The sequence below is a fragment of the Papaver somniferum genome, chromosome 2 (genome assembly GCF_003573695.1).
Source record: "Papaver somniferum cultivar HN1 chromosome 2, ASM357369v1, whole genome shotgun sequence".
In the NCBI taxonomy this organism is placed as follows: Eukaryota; Viridiplantae; Streptophyta; class Magnoliopsida; order Ranunculales; family Papaveraceae; genus Papaver; species Papaver somniferum.
Genome location: NC_039359.1, coordinates 199049410 through 199063235, shown reverse-complemented (window position 1 = coordinate 199063235; position 13826 = coordinate 199049410). Strand labels below are relative to the sequence as shown.

Sequence of the window (13826 nt, the reverse complement as noted above, 5' to 3'; positions counted from 1 at the left end):
TCTGCAAATGGAACTATCTGAGTTTCCAGATAAATATCTTGGAGTAATACTCAATCCAGGGAGAGTGAAAGTACATCAAGTTTGGGGTATTGTGGAAATGATGCAGGAGATGCTTGCTAGTTGGAAAGGTACATTACTGGCATTCCCTTCAAGACTTACACTTGTGAAGTTTGTATTATGCAGTTATCCAATCTTTATAATGTCCGTGTATACATGGCCAAAGATAGTAATACAAGAATGTGAGATAATTATCAGAAATTTTTTATGGACTGGGGACCTTTCTGAAAAAAGTTAGTTACTGTGAAATGGGAGGAAATAAATGCTCCAACTACAGAAGGAGGCTTGAGTATTAGAAGGTTGGAAGTAATAAACAAGGCATTGTTGATGAAATTGCTATGGAGAATTATGACAGAGGACGAGGAGTGGACAAGATTCATGAAGGCTAAGTTTATGACCAAGAATGGTGAATGGATTCAGTCTTACAAACAATCTTCTATATGGCCTGGACTGAAATGGGTAATTTAAGATGTTAATGAAGGTTCCAGATGGCTGGTGGGGAATCGAAAAAGTATATCTGTAAACATTCACAACACATGTTCAAAGTATGTCGACATCCTTACTTTGTAAGTTCTCTTTTACACTTACAACCTTGAAACCGATTTGCCACACTTCCAAACAAGTTTAGAATTGGTTCATCTGACTTTCAAGAACTATGTGATTGATCAAACAAACATTCAATCACAATCATGGGTTTAACGGTTCTACCGGAACAAGTTTCGGTTTTACCTCCACGTGAGTATTGTGCATATTCACACTAGCTTTCCAAAAATTCGGTTGAACAGGTACTAGGATCGGTTCCCACATATATATGGTATCTAACTTATATGTGTTGCACATGTCCGTAGGTTCGGTTCCCCTTTGCCTAAAAACGTGTTGCACATGTCCATAGGATCGGTTCCCCTTTCTGTTATAAACCTTGCTGCACCTCTTACAAGGATCGGTTCCCCTTTGTGATGCACTGCACCTCTTACTAGGATCGGTTCCCCTTTCCCAAATTTGGTTAGACATAACACAAATCCGATCATACCATCTCAGGTGATTACTTAAGATCGGTTTCACTAATAAAAGTCATACCAATACATAAGTCAGGCCTTTGTGAATAATTCTACCAATAACACAAACAAGTTGTGAGCGGTTATACTCAATCACACATATTAGTTGTTCATAAGATATGCAATGAATAACAAAACAAATAACACCTAGCAATTTCCTTTTCGGTTCACAAACAAGTTTATGAACTTACTTCCTTAGAACACATGTAAAACATTGTTCCATAGGATGAAATCCTCACCTCATACCCATACATAATCACAATAGCATTCAAAAGATTATGGCGATGTCTTATCTACAAAGTTTAATGGCTAAGCAATAAACCTCGTATTGTGTTCCTTAATACTATGTCTATCTAGAGTTCAAATATGCTTCGCAGTTATGTTTTCAATATGCACAACTTGAAAGATACGTTAGGGAATGAAACAGTTCAAGTCAAATATCAGATACCTCAAGTGGAAGGATGACTGTTGTCGTTGTAGCTCCTTGCTTCTTCACATCTTCAAGTCTTCGCAATACTTGTAATGTCTCATATCCTAATACTTTCAAGCTAACCTATACGAAGTTAACTCTAGTACATAATCAAGCGACTCTTAACATGAGTTTTCATTCACTAAAATATGACAACCAAACTTGACATACCAATGTTTGGTGGGTTCAACCGAGCAATGCTCTAACAGATTCAATGTGTTTGTTTTTTGATTCAGATCGGACTCTTTTGACTCAAAAATATGAGTCAGTGGTTTGTTCCCATGAGTCAGGGATATTTTATTACCTGACTCAAACGAGTCCGAGTCAGGGGTTAGGTCTGATCGCGAGTAAGATCTGACTCAAAATAAAAAACAAATATTCTGACATCTGACTCGGCCGAGTCAAGAACAGATCTCGAATTAGCAAAAAAGAAACACACTCTCTTATACCCGGAACACGGAGGAAAAGATGTAAACAAAATGGTACTTTTGAAAAGTTTTAAAAAATGGGGTACTTTGCTTGTGTACTCTCAAAACCAGGGCACGCTGTAAGATCCCCATAGTAAAATTAGGGCATGTGTCATGCTCTAGGTAATTACGAAATTTACTTCGGGCAACAGCTGCTGCTCCCAAACCCTAAATTTACAGTAGCATATATAGTCTTAACAAGTGCCCCTTCAAAGTTCTTGAGTAACCTCGGAGCCGACAATAATTTCAAGATCGTTTTCAAGATCCATTACATGGTATCTTTTCACATGGTAGAAAATATCCTTTGTTAGTGGTTTTATTTTTATAAGTTGATTGGAATTTTTCTAGGTTTAAGAAAACAGGAAGAAAGCTATTCAAATGTTAAACGGTTTTGTTTTTATAAGTTGATTGGAATTTTTCTAGGTTTAAGAAAACAGGAAGAAAGCTATTCAAATGTTAAACGGTTTAACATTTTGATGACCTTAACCTTGCTCTTCTATTCGTATGAATCTGGTCTGTTTGTATTCAACATTTTTATTGTAGTTGCCAAATGATGTTGGGATATATTGCGCAAGGGTTTTGAGTACTAAACATTGATACTCTCAGTGTTGCAATGATATTAATTATTAGCTTTTTCCTTCTGATGGCAATATTTGAATTAAGTTTATTAATCTCAATTTGAACTGCAAATTTTTGGATTTCTGTGTATAGTTTGAGATCTAATAATTCTGTAAGACTAATCTGTTTTGCTGTTTGAATCAAAATATTGCGTATCTGAAATGTGAATGTGACCAGAGATAAGATTTTAGGTTTGGATTAAAACTTTTCGTTTCTATCTTTGCAAATGTGTAAATTAAACTAGGGTATCGTTCTTTTGTCGGTATCATAGTTTGCTTATGAGTTTTAGGAACATAAACATTGTTGATGTTACTGTCTAATATACAGGGGTTTCTCCTGTAAAACAAAAAGGAGATTTCCACGCATCCTTGCATTTGGCTTGGTTCTTCTGTCTATGAAAGCGATAAAAAGCTTGAACATTGTTAGAACAACTATCTTATTCAATTAGTTTGTTAAATTTTGGCCACCTACATCCGGTATGAACCAATGATGAAGTAAAAAACGCAGATGCATATGTTACGAGTGTTCGCTTCATGTGGGTTTCATATCCTTTCATATGTCTTTGCTTACAATTTTGCCCTACTAAAATAGATGGTGTGTATCTTGTCCGGCACTTGCCTGTATAATTCAGAAGTCTGCCTTCTAAAAGACCAAAACACACTTACGTAAGCTATCAAATGTTAAACCATGTTATCTAATGTCAAATAGTTTAAAAACCTAAGGGTATTTGTCTGGTTTTCTTATCCGTATGTGTGTTTCGGTCTTATGTTTAAACTTACTTGCCAGATGATGTTGGATATATTGCGCAAGGATTTTGAGTACTATAAATTGAATTTCTCAATGTTGCAATGAGATTAATTCTAAGCTTCTTCCTTCTGATGGCAAATTTTGAATAAGTTTATCAATTTTCATTTTAAACTATAAGATTTTTGGATTCTTGTGTTTATTTTTAGAGAAAATATTTTTTAAAGAGTCCTTTTATTTTATGTAACCAAACTCAAAATTATCCCCACAATTTAAGGATTTGAACATTAGTCTCGATGAAGCATATTGTGATGGTTTTTGGTGTTGCTTGTGGCTATAGATGCTTATAGATTGGTCTCTTGGAGATACATACAATGTAAATGAACAGAACAGGTTTGTTAAGTTGTGGCTTTAATTTCCATACTGAAGTATTGACCAACAGGTCAAGTTTCCTTCTATTGGGGGCTGTAGTCTTTTTATCATCTCTCTTGGACTTCTGCAGCTACCGATCTACTTCATTGTGTCACTTAGATGGTGTTTTGATTGCTGGAGTTGGTTTAATCAGACTTCCTACATGTGTAACAGCAGGGAAGCTACAAAAGGTTGATAACTTTCGCAGTGAGGTCCTTTCTAAATTTTATTTTTGTTAGCTCTGTTGGTGTTTAAATGAACTATTTTGGTCATCCTCTTGGTAAGTTAAAAAAGATTTACTGGCATCTGCCTTATAATAGGCCACACCACTTTTTACTGGATAAAATCTTGGTAATAACTAAGAATATCACTCATGAGTCTTGAGCAGTGTACATACAAACTATTGATAATATATGATCTCGCTGTCCGTAGTTGCAGAATTGATGCTTTTAATCTGTTAACCTGGTATTTGTTTAATATATAGTTGTAGGTTAAGTTGTTGCATGCTTATACATGAGATTTAGATCTAATAAAGCAAATTATTTCTGAAAAACTAAAGCACCTCTTTACTAATTCAAGTCAAAATGTGTAACTGTGGCTGAGCATCACATTTTGGTCACTGAGATAGTTTAGGGAAGGTGTATTGCAGGATAATTTGTTTAAAGAAAAATTGGTGCCGCATATGTTTGTTGTACAACGTATTAGGAAGAAATTTAACGATGCTAGGTGGTGTAAAAAGAAACGGCGAGATTTTATTCATACTCGATTTCGAGTATAGCCTCAAAAATTTTAAGAGAAGCTTGTATTATAGGTGAGAATTCAAAGAAGAGAGGTTATTCCATTGTGTTAAAATGTGTGTTTTGTGAGAAGGATGAAGAAAGCAAAGTTGAGTACCTTTTTGTATTCATATTCTTGTTATCCAGTAAGAAAGATAAGAATAGGGTGATTGTTTTTTGTCATCTAAAGTCGGCTCTACCTTTTCCTTTGTAAACCAATGTGTAGCCTTGTTAAGCAACTACTGCTCGCGTTTTCTGAAGAATGGCTAATTGGAGACCATCAATTTTCTGTTGGGCAAGTATCTTGTAAAATTTAGTATGCCTAGTTGTTGAATTACAAAGGTGCATCTTTTAGATGATCTAGAGTATTTTCATGTGTTTTTCATCTACCTGCTGGCTGTAGTGATGAGATTCTAAATATGTGGGTATGCGAGGGGTCAATATGTTTTGGAGGCAGAGATGCTATACATGCAAAAGCAGTTGACATCACACACATATCTGCGTGTTTAGGATCTCAACCTTACAACTTCGCCGTAGATGTGTTTAATAGACAATTAGCATGGACGTTTTGCTGCAAGCTACAATTTTTCTCTTGGTAAATGTGGTTTCAGTTCTTTTGCATCAGAGACCTTTATGTATCGTCCTCCCAGATTCAGATTTTGAACATTTGTCCGCATAATGTTTATGGAGTCGTAATTTTCTTTGTTGTTTTGGTTAAATTAGTTTAGTCTGGCGAGATTTTGTCTGTTTTCACTTAGGTTAGAAGCTTCTGAACTGCTGTAATTTTCCAGAATTTTGGATACAGCTAACAGATAGCCCGAGTCTAGCAAGGAGGATTCCTAAATTGTTACCTCCTTCAATCATTGTTGCAGTCGACATGTAAAGAGGCATGTAAACATCTAAGTGTTTGTTTGCATATATTATGATAATGCATAATTAGTCTTGTGGTTTGTTTCATGCGGGGTTCATATCTTGCATATCTTGCTTCATAAGAGATTGCAGAACCGAGGGGGGTTGATGCTAGTGTTATCTGATTCTACTTTTAATTAAAGCCTCTTTGACAGGCATGCCAGAAATTTAAGAGTTGGCCAAGAAGTTTGTTACGGTTACCTGATGGATGCTGATATTGATCACTTGTGGTTAATGTAAATGGTATGGAATCACTACCCCGTGCAGTTTGGGTCGGATTAGGAACCAACGGTCGAGACTGCAGAAAAGGGGGTCTTGTAGCAAAGTGGGGTAGACGAAGTTCAAGATTGCCTCTAGAATTGTCAGTGGATCTTCTTCAACAAGAAGTCTCTAGCTCAGAAGAGCTGGGATTTGCTTGACAGAGTTAATCCTCAGCTGTTTGATCTGTTTATCTTTCAATGTTTGGATGGTGTCAATTGTCTATTGGACCAGTGTTCATAACTTTTCATCTAGCTGGGGAAATAGAAACTCTTCTTGTTAATATAATTGCCTAGTCTGACATTTGTATTGCTTATAATCTTTTTGAGCATTATGTTATTGTTTGGATTGGATCTATGAGTATATTGTCTGACAGAGATTCAGAAATAAAGTTGTTAATCTGGTCTTCAAATGAGTATATATGGATATAAGTTTGTTCTCGTTGAATCTATGCATGGTTCGTGTGCTAGTATGCAAGTTTTTTTATTTTCTTCTAATGGAACACCTTAAAAGTAAGATTTTGATTTTCTTCTAATGGAGCACCTAATTAAATAGGCTTACACATGACGAGGTGATTGATAGTAACAGGACGAAACGAGGGACTCTGGCAGCAAGGGAAGAGATGTAGTGTGAAATGTGAACAGAAATCAGACGAATTAGGATCTTACGGTGGACAGTCTTTTTGTGAGTTTTCGTTCCCCCCTAATCGAACACATCCGGCCCAATTCTAATTCTTAAACCACTTCCTGTGATATAACTTGCATAGAAATGGTTGGTGGAATGGTTCTCCTAGTTTTAGCGTCTCCACTTCTTGGAACTCATTTCGAGAACCTCAACTCAAAAGTCGGTTTGGGCTGGTATGGAGGTGTCGATGGGGAGTTGAAGATGCTTTCTAGTGTATTATCGAAGAAAGCTATCATAATTGGCTACGTATATCTAACTCCAAAATACATTCCATTCACGCTCATCGTCTACCATTTGGTCTTTGCAAATGCCTTCTTTGGAAGTTTAAGAATACAACACGGCAAGTTTTCAATGGACTAATTGTTTCGCCAGCTTAGTTTCAACATTAAAACTTCAAACTTTGATCTCGCACAAGGTAATTAAGAGCAATATAACTCTTCAGACCACTTGTAGACAAATGAGAATAGCATAACTTAGACGGCAATGCTACATACTACAGCAGTTTATATTACAGCATCCACATGGCACCATGTGTTTGCTTATAACTTTAGCTTGACCCGACGAGAAACCATAAATAGTACACGGCATTTACCCTGTGAGATCATGTACCAGTGCACCGATCATATGTAAGCTAGCTGTAACAACAGCTGTAGTCTTAGGCAATACAACAATCAAGCATATTTTTTTATGAATCTTAGACATTGCTCCACATTTGAAAGCAAGCAGTAATCTTGTGAAATTTACAGACAGACAAATAAGCTACCAAAAATGATTACAGTAAAGAACAAATTCTGTGTATAAAAACTATGCAAGTACAGGACACACGGTAATGCAACTAGTACAGGAAACATGGTCATGCAATCAGTACAGGAATGACTGTCAAAGTTGAAGAATAAACCTTATTAACTAACCAGTAAAAATAAGGTGGGTTGAAAAGAACTACGAAGCAAGCAAGAACTACTATGAGCATGCCTTCAAGCTTGTGGTCTTCATAATTCATTTTGATCTTCTTATTTGGATTTGTCAAATTACTCGCTTGAGCTACTGGAGAAGGAATTGACCACAGGATTAGTATACATGAGAAGTATCTGGAACAGATTAATCATCTTAGGCGTCTTCGAAACATGTTGGCCACTAATACCTTCGGAAACATAAGATAAAACTCGTGTAAGTGAAAATGGTCAGCAACATTTGCAAATAGTTAAATTGGCTGCTTGAGAACTGAAAAGAAGATGATACAGAGCATTAACACATTTCATTAGTTTTAAAATCACAAGTTTTCATTCTCGTGTTGGAAGCCCTCTGTGGTAAAAATAACAAGGAATATGTAATGACTACTAATGAGAAAAGTACACAGCAACAGGATCTAAAGGCAAAAGAACCATTAACATATATCTAGTTTCCTATTTCTAAACATTCTAATCACTCACTTTACTTGTTATGCTTTTACAATAAAAGCCAAATAGGCGGTCTGTTAAGAAATTTTGTTACAATAACATATTCAGTCTATATATAGTATCAATAACTGACCCTTTTAGTTGTTGCATTCAACCCAGTGGTCGGTTAATTGTGTTACTGTAACCTAAAGTTCCCCGGGTATATGATAAACTTGTATATTATAAGCCAGAGTTCCCAATGGCTATTCTTCATAAGCCATGGCCTCCTGGCAACAACATTTGTGTTTCCGCTGTTGGTTTTTTTATGGTTTAGCATCAAATTTTCGCTGTTTTTTTTTTAAATGGTTTAGCATAGTTAATGTCTGTCTTGATTATGTAAAGTCGGAATAGTAGTAATCAGCATTACAGTGTGTTTGTGGCTGATTTGTTCTCTAATGACTAGCTTAAGGTTAAAGCTAACTAGGAGCTGTCCCATGTAGCCATGAGGTGTCTCTCCAACTCATGATGGTTGGGGAGACGTGTGGCAAGCATGATAAGAACTCTCTTCCAGCCTCATATAACCTACAGTAAATCTGTATTATCAATCAATCTAGTATGAGGAAATAAAACTAGAAGTCCAAGTAAAAAACAGAACTAGTTATTTTCCTTCTTTTCTTCATAATGATGCTTATGTTCCTAAAGTGTGTACGATCTGTTGTGATGTGTATGATAGCCATGCTATGTATGACGCAGCTGTTAAGCATGTTAATAGTAGGAGAAATATGATTCAGCATGAAGTATATTCCAGAGCTTATATTCGACACGCTACGCAGAATTATAATGGAGTGACAACTCCATGTTCCCGATATTTCTTTGGTAAAATCATGAAATTCTGACATGTATTTTTATATTAATTGAAACATGCACCACATACCAAGCACAATATCTTCAATTTTCAGAACCAAAATAACTTGTTCATTTTGGCCGATAGGATCAAGCAACCATCTCTGTTCGAGCCCTGCAAAGAACACAGGATCAGCAACTTGACAATATGGAAAACATACACAAGACAAGATACAAGAAGGAAGTCCATACTTTTAACAAAACCCACAGTATTCAGCTAGTTCAGTGTTTTCCAAACTCCCTGGTAGACTCGAGCTCCAAACGTTTTCTAATCTGGGATCCGTCTTGTGCAGTACGCTGATCATCCTGAAAAAAACTAGTATCTCCAGTATTGTTTGTGACTGTACACCCCCAATAGCTCCTGCCCTTTGAGGACTGGCAAGTCACTGCCTTGCAAAAGTTAGTATAAACTCTTGGATGAAGCCCGGCAGATATTCACCCACTTTGTGGATTTCCTTCATATTCCTTGGATATATTGTATCTAGATCCAAAACCTGCAAGTTAACCTCGTCACAAACATAGAAGTACTCAACCAATCGCCAAATAATCAAAGATGATACTAGACACAATCTCACAGTTAAGATGGAAACGTCAGTCTAATACTAAAATTTGCCATCATCAAGGGAACACAACCATCCCGCTCACATAAGGTTTAATGATTCCCTCGTTAAAAAGAGAATAATATACATAATTTTCGGCAGTATATGTACACAGACAAAAAACATTACAACCATTTCCCGTATTCACTACAAATGTAAGACACCAGATTCCTGCAGTCCTCAAAGGATGAAGCATAAAACTTCATTTTCTTCATCCTCATACGCTCATAAAACGATTTATTCTTATCATAAGCTTCTATGACATTATCAGTAACAGAGAGCTCTAATTTTAATAGCAAGCAGATAATGTTATCCTACATTTTTAAAGAGGTATACGACTTATTTTCGGCTTTGCAGTCTTTCTTCAGTGAATAAATATAAACTGCGAACATAAATTCAATAGAAAAGGGTGATGTATAAATATAGCTGGTGCAGAAATCAGCTAAAAGAAGCATGGTGGTACCTATCTCCAGATCTTTAGATTAGAGCTCCTCTATCTCCAACTCCTATTAGAGGGGAACTCAAGCGTGAAGATTGAACGAGAAGCGGAAAGAAAGCTCGCCAACACATTCGAGTAGATTGCTAAAAATCTGTTGTAGCTTAGTTGAAGAAATATGGTGACTGTAGAACTTCTTTTAAATTGAAGTCTCCGCGCACTGGTAAAGGAGGAAATTCCAATTTGGGAAATGACCCCTGGAAGTTCTCCAGTAAATTTTCTAATATAGGTTGCTCATAGAGTTCAACAAATTTTTCACGGAGTATCCTGTTCATTTCATCGACATCACATGCATGCGTCCAAAATGAATCATGAACTCCTGCAAAGTTTAATCCAGCTTTCTTGCAAGCAAGTGCAGTCATCATCATATGAGACCCGTCAAGGGAGTGGACGCAATTCGGTGGCAAAGCTGTTTTCTGCCTCTTGAGCATGACCTTATCAGTTTCTCTTCTCAATGTCAACTTTTGAAGGGAGGTTTTAATATTATGCCTTCCTAATTTGCGGTAAGGCTGAACAACAGGAAGTCCAAGAGGAGTGGTACATCGCACTGCATGATTTTCAGAGGCAATGACATTCGCACAATCACTAAGCCAGCTCATGATACTACGTGCAGCCTCAAACATTTCCCCTAAAGCAGTTAAGGTGACCTTTGCTGCATAACAAGCTAGCTGAAACTGCTCATTATCATCACCATCCGGATCACGCTCCTTTAACCTCTTCTTGATCTGATCACGGGCACCTATGTAAGTAACACCATACACTGATGTCATCACAGTCTGCTTCACCAATTTCCTGTTCACCCAATCCTTTTCGATTAACATTTTCGCACGGAACACATTTGGATCAGCAGCTGGATCTTTCTGGGAATCTTCCTGCATAATCTCACGAACTCTATCAGCAATGCCTGAGTAAACATCTGCTGGTTTTTCTCCAGCAACCAAATTTACTGCAGCTGCTCCCAGTTTATCTCTCCCGAGAGCAGCATAGTGTTGTAAGCCATTGCAAGAACCATCCTGGTGTATAGGAATATGTGAGATAGTAGTTTCTGGTGAAGAGCTTCTCAACGCTTCTGAGAGATTCACGCAAACTGCCAAACATTGGAATGGATCCTCTGCCCCCAACCACCACTGGTTACCCTCAAGCGGTTTATCTGCGGAATCAAATATATTATCCAAGTTGCTCTCTGTAAAAGCTATTCGACCCTCATAAGATTTTTTATCGACACCACCAGTGGCAAACAAATTTGCCAGATGTATTTTCAACCACTGCAAGCCTGAATTTCCAAGAGGGCGTCCCTCCGCAAATTCAAGGATACCCCGGCATAAGTCTGAGCCAAGATGGTTTAAATATGGGTGCATGGGGTAGGCACGACCTCGGAAGTCAAGGTTGTGCGGATAGTAGAAACCATCCTCAGCACTCATTTAGTGCGCTACAGCAAGTTTGAGTTCCAAATCGCACCGGTGAGCATGTCTCTCATTATTCTCTTTCTTAGCATTTTTAATTTTCCATTTCCAGTTCCTGAGTTCCGCTTCATCCTCCGTCTCTGGTTTTTCTGGTAAAACAACATCAGCACGATCAACTAAACCAGCATATTTGCCTCCGCCCGCCCATACTCTGTCTACTATTTCAAGTAACTTCTTGTTAACCCGCCATTTTGTATTCCCAAGGGTATTCAGAGCGTCAAATACTCGTTGAATCTGCTTCACTGGTGTATTCTTAACTTCCAAACGCTGCTGCTTTGATCCATGTGTACGCATCACATAAGATGGCAAAAACAAATGTGCCCCTTTGTCATACCTGATCCAACTCTCTGGTGCCACCAACATCGGTATATAAGGAATCACCATGTGCTTTGCTGTTTTTTCCAGCCCTTGGAAAATCAGTGGGTCACACTCGATTACTCCAAATTTTCTGCTGAGATTCAGTGAATCTATCTTTATAGTTTTCATAGAATGTTTAAATGCTGGTCGAATATCAGGCGGACCATCTGATAACTGATTAACAGGTGGTTGTATATAAGCTGATTGGATCAACAATTCAATCAAACGGCTTCCAACCTTAGCATGCGCCTCCTGTCCCCATGGCTTTATCTCATCTTCTTCCTGTCCCTTGATTATGTGCCTCACTTGTTGTAACTTTTTCTTTTTCATCAAAGTCTTTACTGTTTTCCTCAAGCGTGCTTGTTTGATGGCCTCGGGATCAGGTTCATCACCTTCTTTTGATTTACCCTTAGCTTCACCGGGTTTCTTTCTAGTTTTTTCCAAGTAATTGTGTATCCTAACCTCCTGTTCAACGGCTTCACCAATCTGACAAGCAGCTTGAACCACCTTAGCAGTACCATGATCATCACTTGACATAAAAAATCCCATCATCTTATGCATCGTAACAACAGCCATCATTTCAGCCGGCAACTGATCAAAATATGGCGCATAATTAGCCTTAGTCCCTTGCCTACAAAGCTCTTGATCAGCAGCAATACAATTGCGCAACGGCTAAACCAACCAAGAAACAATGACTTCATGTAAGGCAAATTGGGAGCCAATTTCTGTTCACATATATCTTCAAGTAGCTCTTTGTACTCCTTGGCCGCTTGTTCCCATGCCTCCGTTTCAATCTTTATTTGTCTCCTCTTAAGCAACTCATATTCTGCATTTCCAACTCCAGCAACAATTTTTGGTTCCTTTTCTTGGTCATGTTGAAATTCTCCCTGATTTGCATCCATTACAGAAATATCTTCTTCAGTATCAGTCGTACATATAGCCTCAGCAACACTAGCATAACCCTTAGGATGGCTCAAATTCCCAGAAAAACTAACTGAAGTATCACCAAGACATCGATAATAAAAATTTCTAATAACATTAACCTCCCCATTCTGATGAAATGGATTTAATTCTAAAGGCTTTAAATTTACCTTACAGATTGAATCTTCCCAACATTTTATAAGTTTTCTAGAAGAAACTGCTCGTTTTGCAATGTTCCGCCACATACTGATGGATTCTTTGAGAAATTGATGGTTGCTAATAATCAAATTGTTTGAGATTTGTGGAATAAGTAAGAATTATTATACGGTTGTACCTGTAACTGGAGATTCAAGACTTGCGCAATTCACAAGAAATTCCTTTGTGTTTCATCGAAGAAGAAGAAAAAGCATATAGCTCGAAACATAGAACCTAGTTGCTTAAACCCTAGACGTTGATTAAAACATAAGATGAGCGATCAGCTGAAAAATCTAAAACCCTAGAAGAAAGCTGCACACGAGGGGTCAGCTCGAAACATTTAGTCCGATTTTGTGCACTTTTTAACTAGTCTGCGCGTGACCTTTCGATCCGCACCACTGATTTAGTTTTGGTACTTGTATTGTATACCTTTCGATCCGCACCACTGATTTAGTTTTGCTACTTGTATAATAATAATTTTTTTATTCGGTCAATAAAATAGATTAAGAAAGCAAAAACTGTACAGGTCCTAGGCTATAATGAGCTAGCCATGGGCTATCAACAAAACTAGCCTATTTAAAGCGAAAATAAACCTCACCCGACTATTCTACAAAAAGCATAGAAATTGGCCTCCCCTCATAAAACTCAAAAATGTTCTCATCTAGCTAACAGGTTTGCTTAGCCGAAGCGTCTGCAGAAAAATTAACTTCCCTATATTTATGAATGTAGCGAATATTGGAGTAGAAACTCCTCGCCAATCTCCACTTCTGATTTAATTGCTAAGGTAAATCCTCCTTTTGAAAAGCTTGAATGCAACTCATCGAATCAGATTGTACGCAGATACTCCTAAAATTCCATTTTCTGGCCAACATAGCACCATATATAACTGCGCACACTTCCGCATAAAAATTTGTCTGCAATCCCAGGCCAACGCAGAGGACTCCCAAAACAGCTGCGTTTGCATCACGAAATGTAACGCCAGCACCAGCCGGTCCTGGATTCCCAAGGGACGCACCATCACAGCAAATCATGATTTCATCTTGGTTAGGAGGACACCACCTTACCTCA

At 37.6% G+C, this 13826-nt stretch overlaps 1 pseudogene; it reads right to left on the bottom strand.

Moving 5' to 3' along the window:
- Positions 1-7111: 7111 nt before the first annotated feature.
- On the bottom strand, positions 7112-13089 carry LOC113350191 (annotated as a pseudogene).
- Positions 13090-13826: the final 737 nt, after the last annotated feature.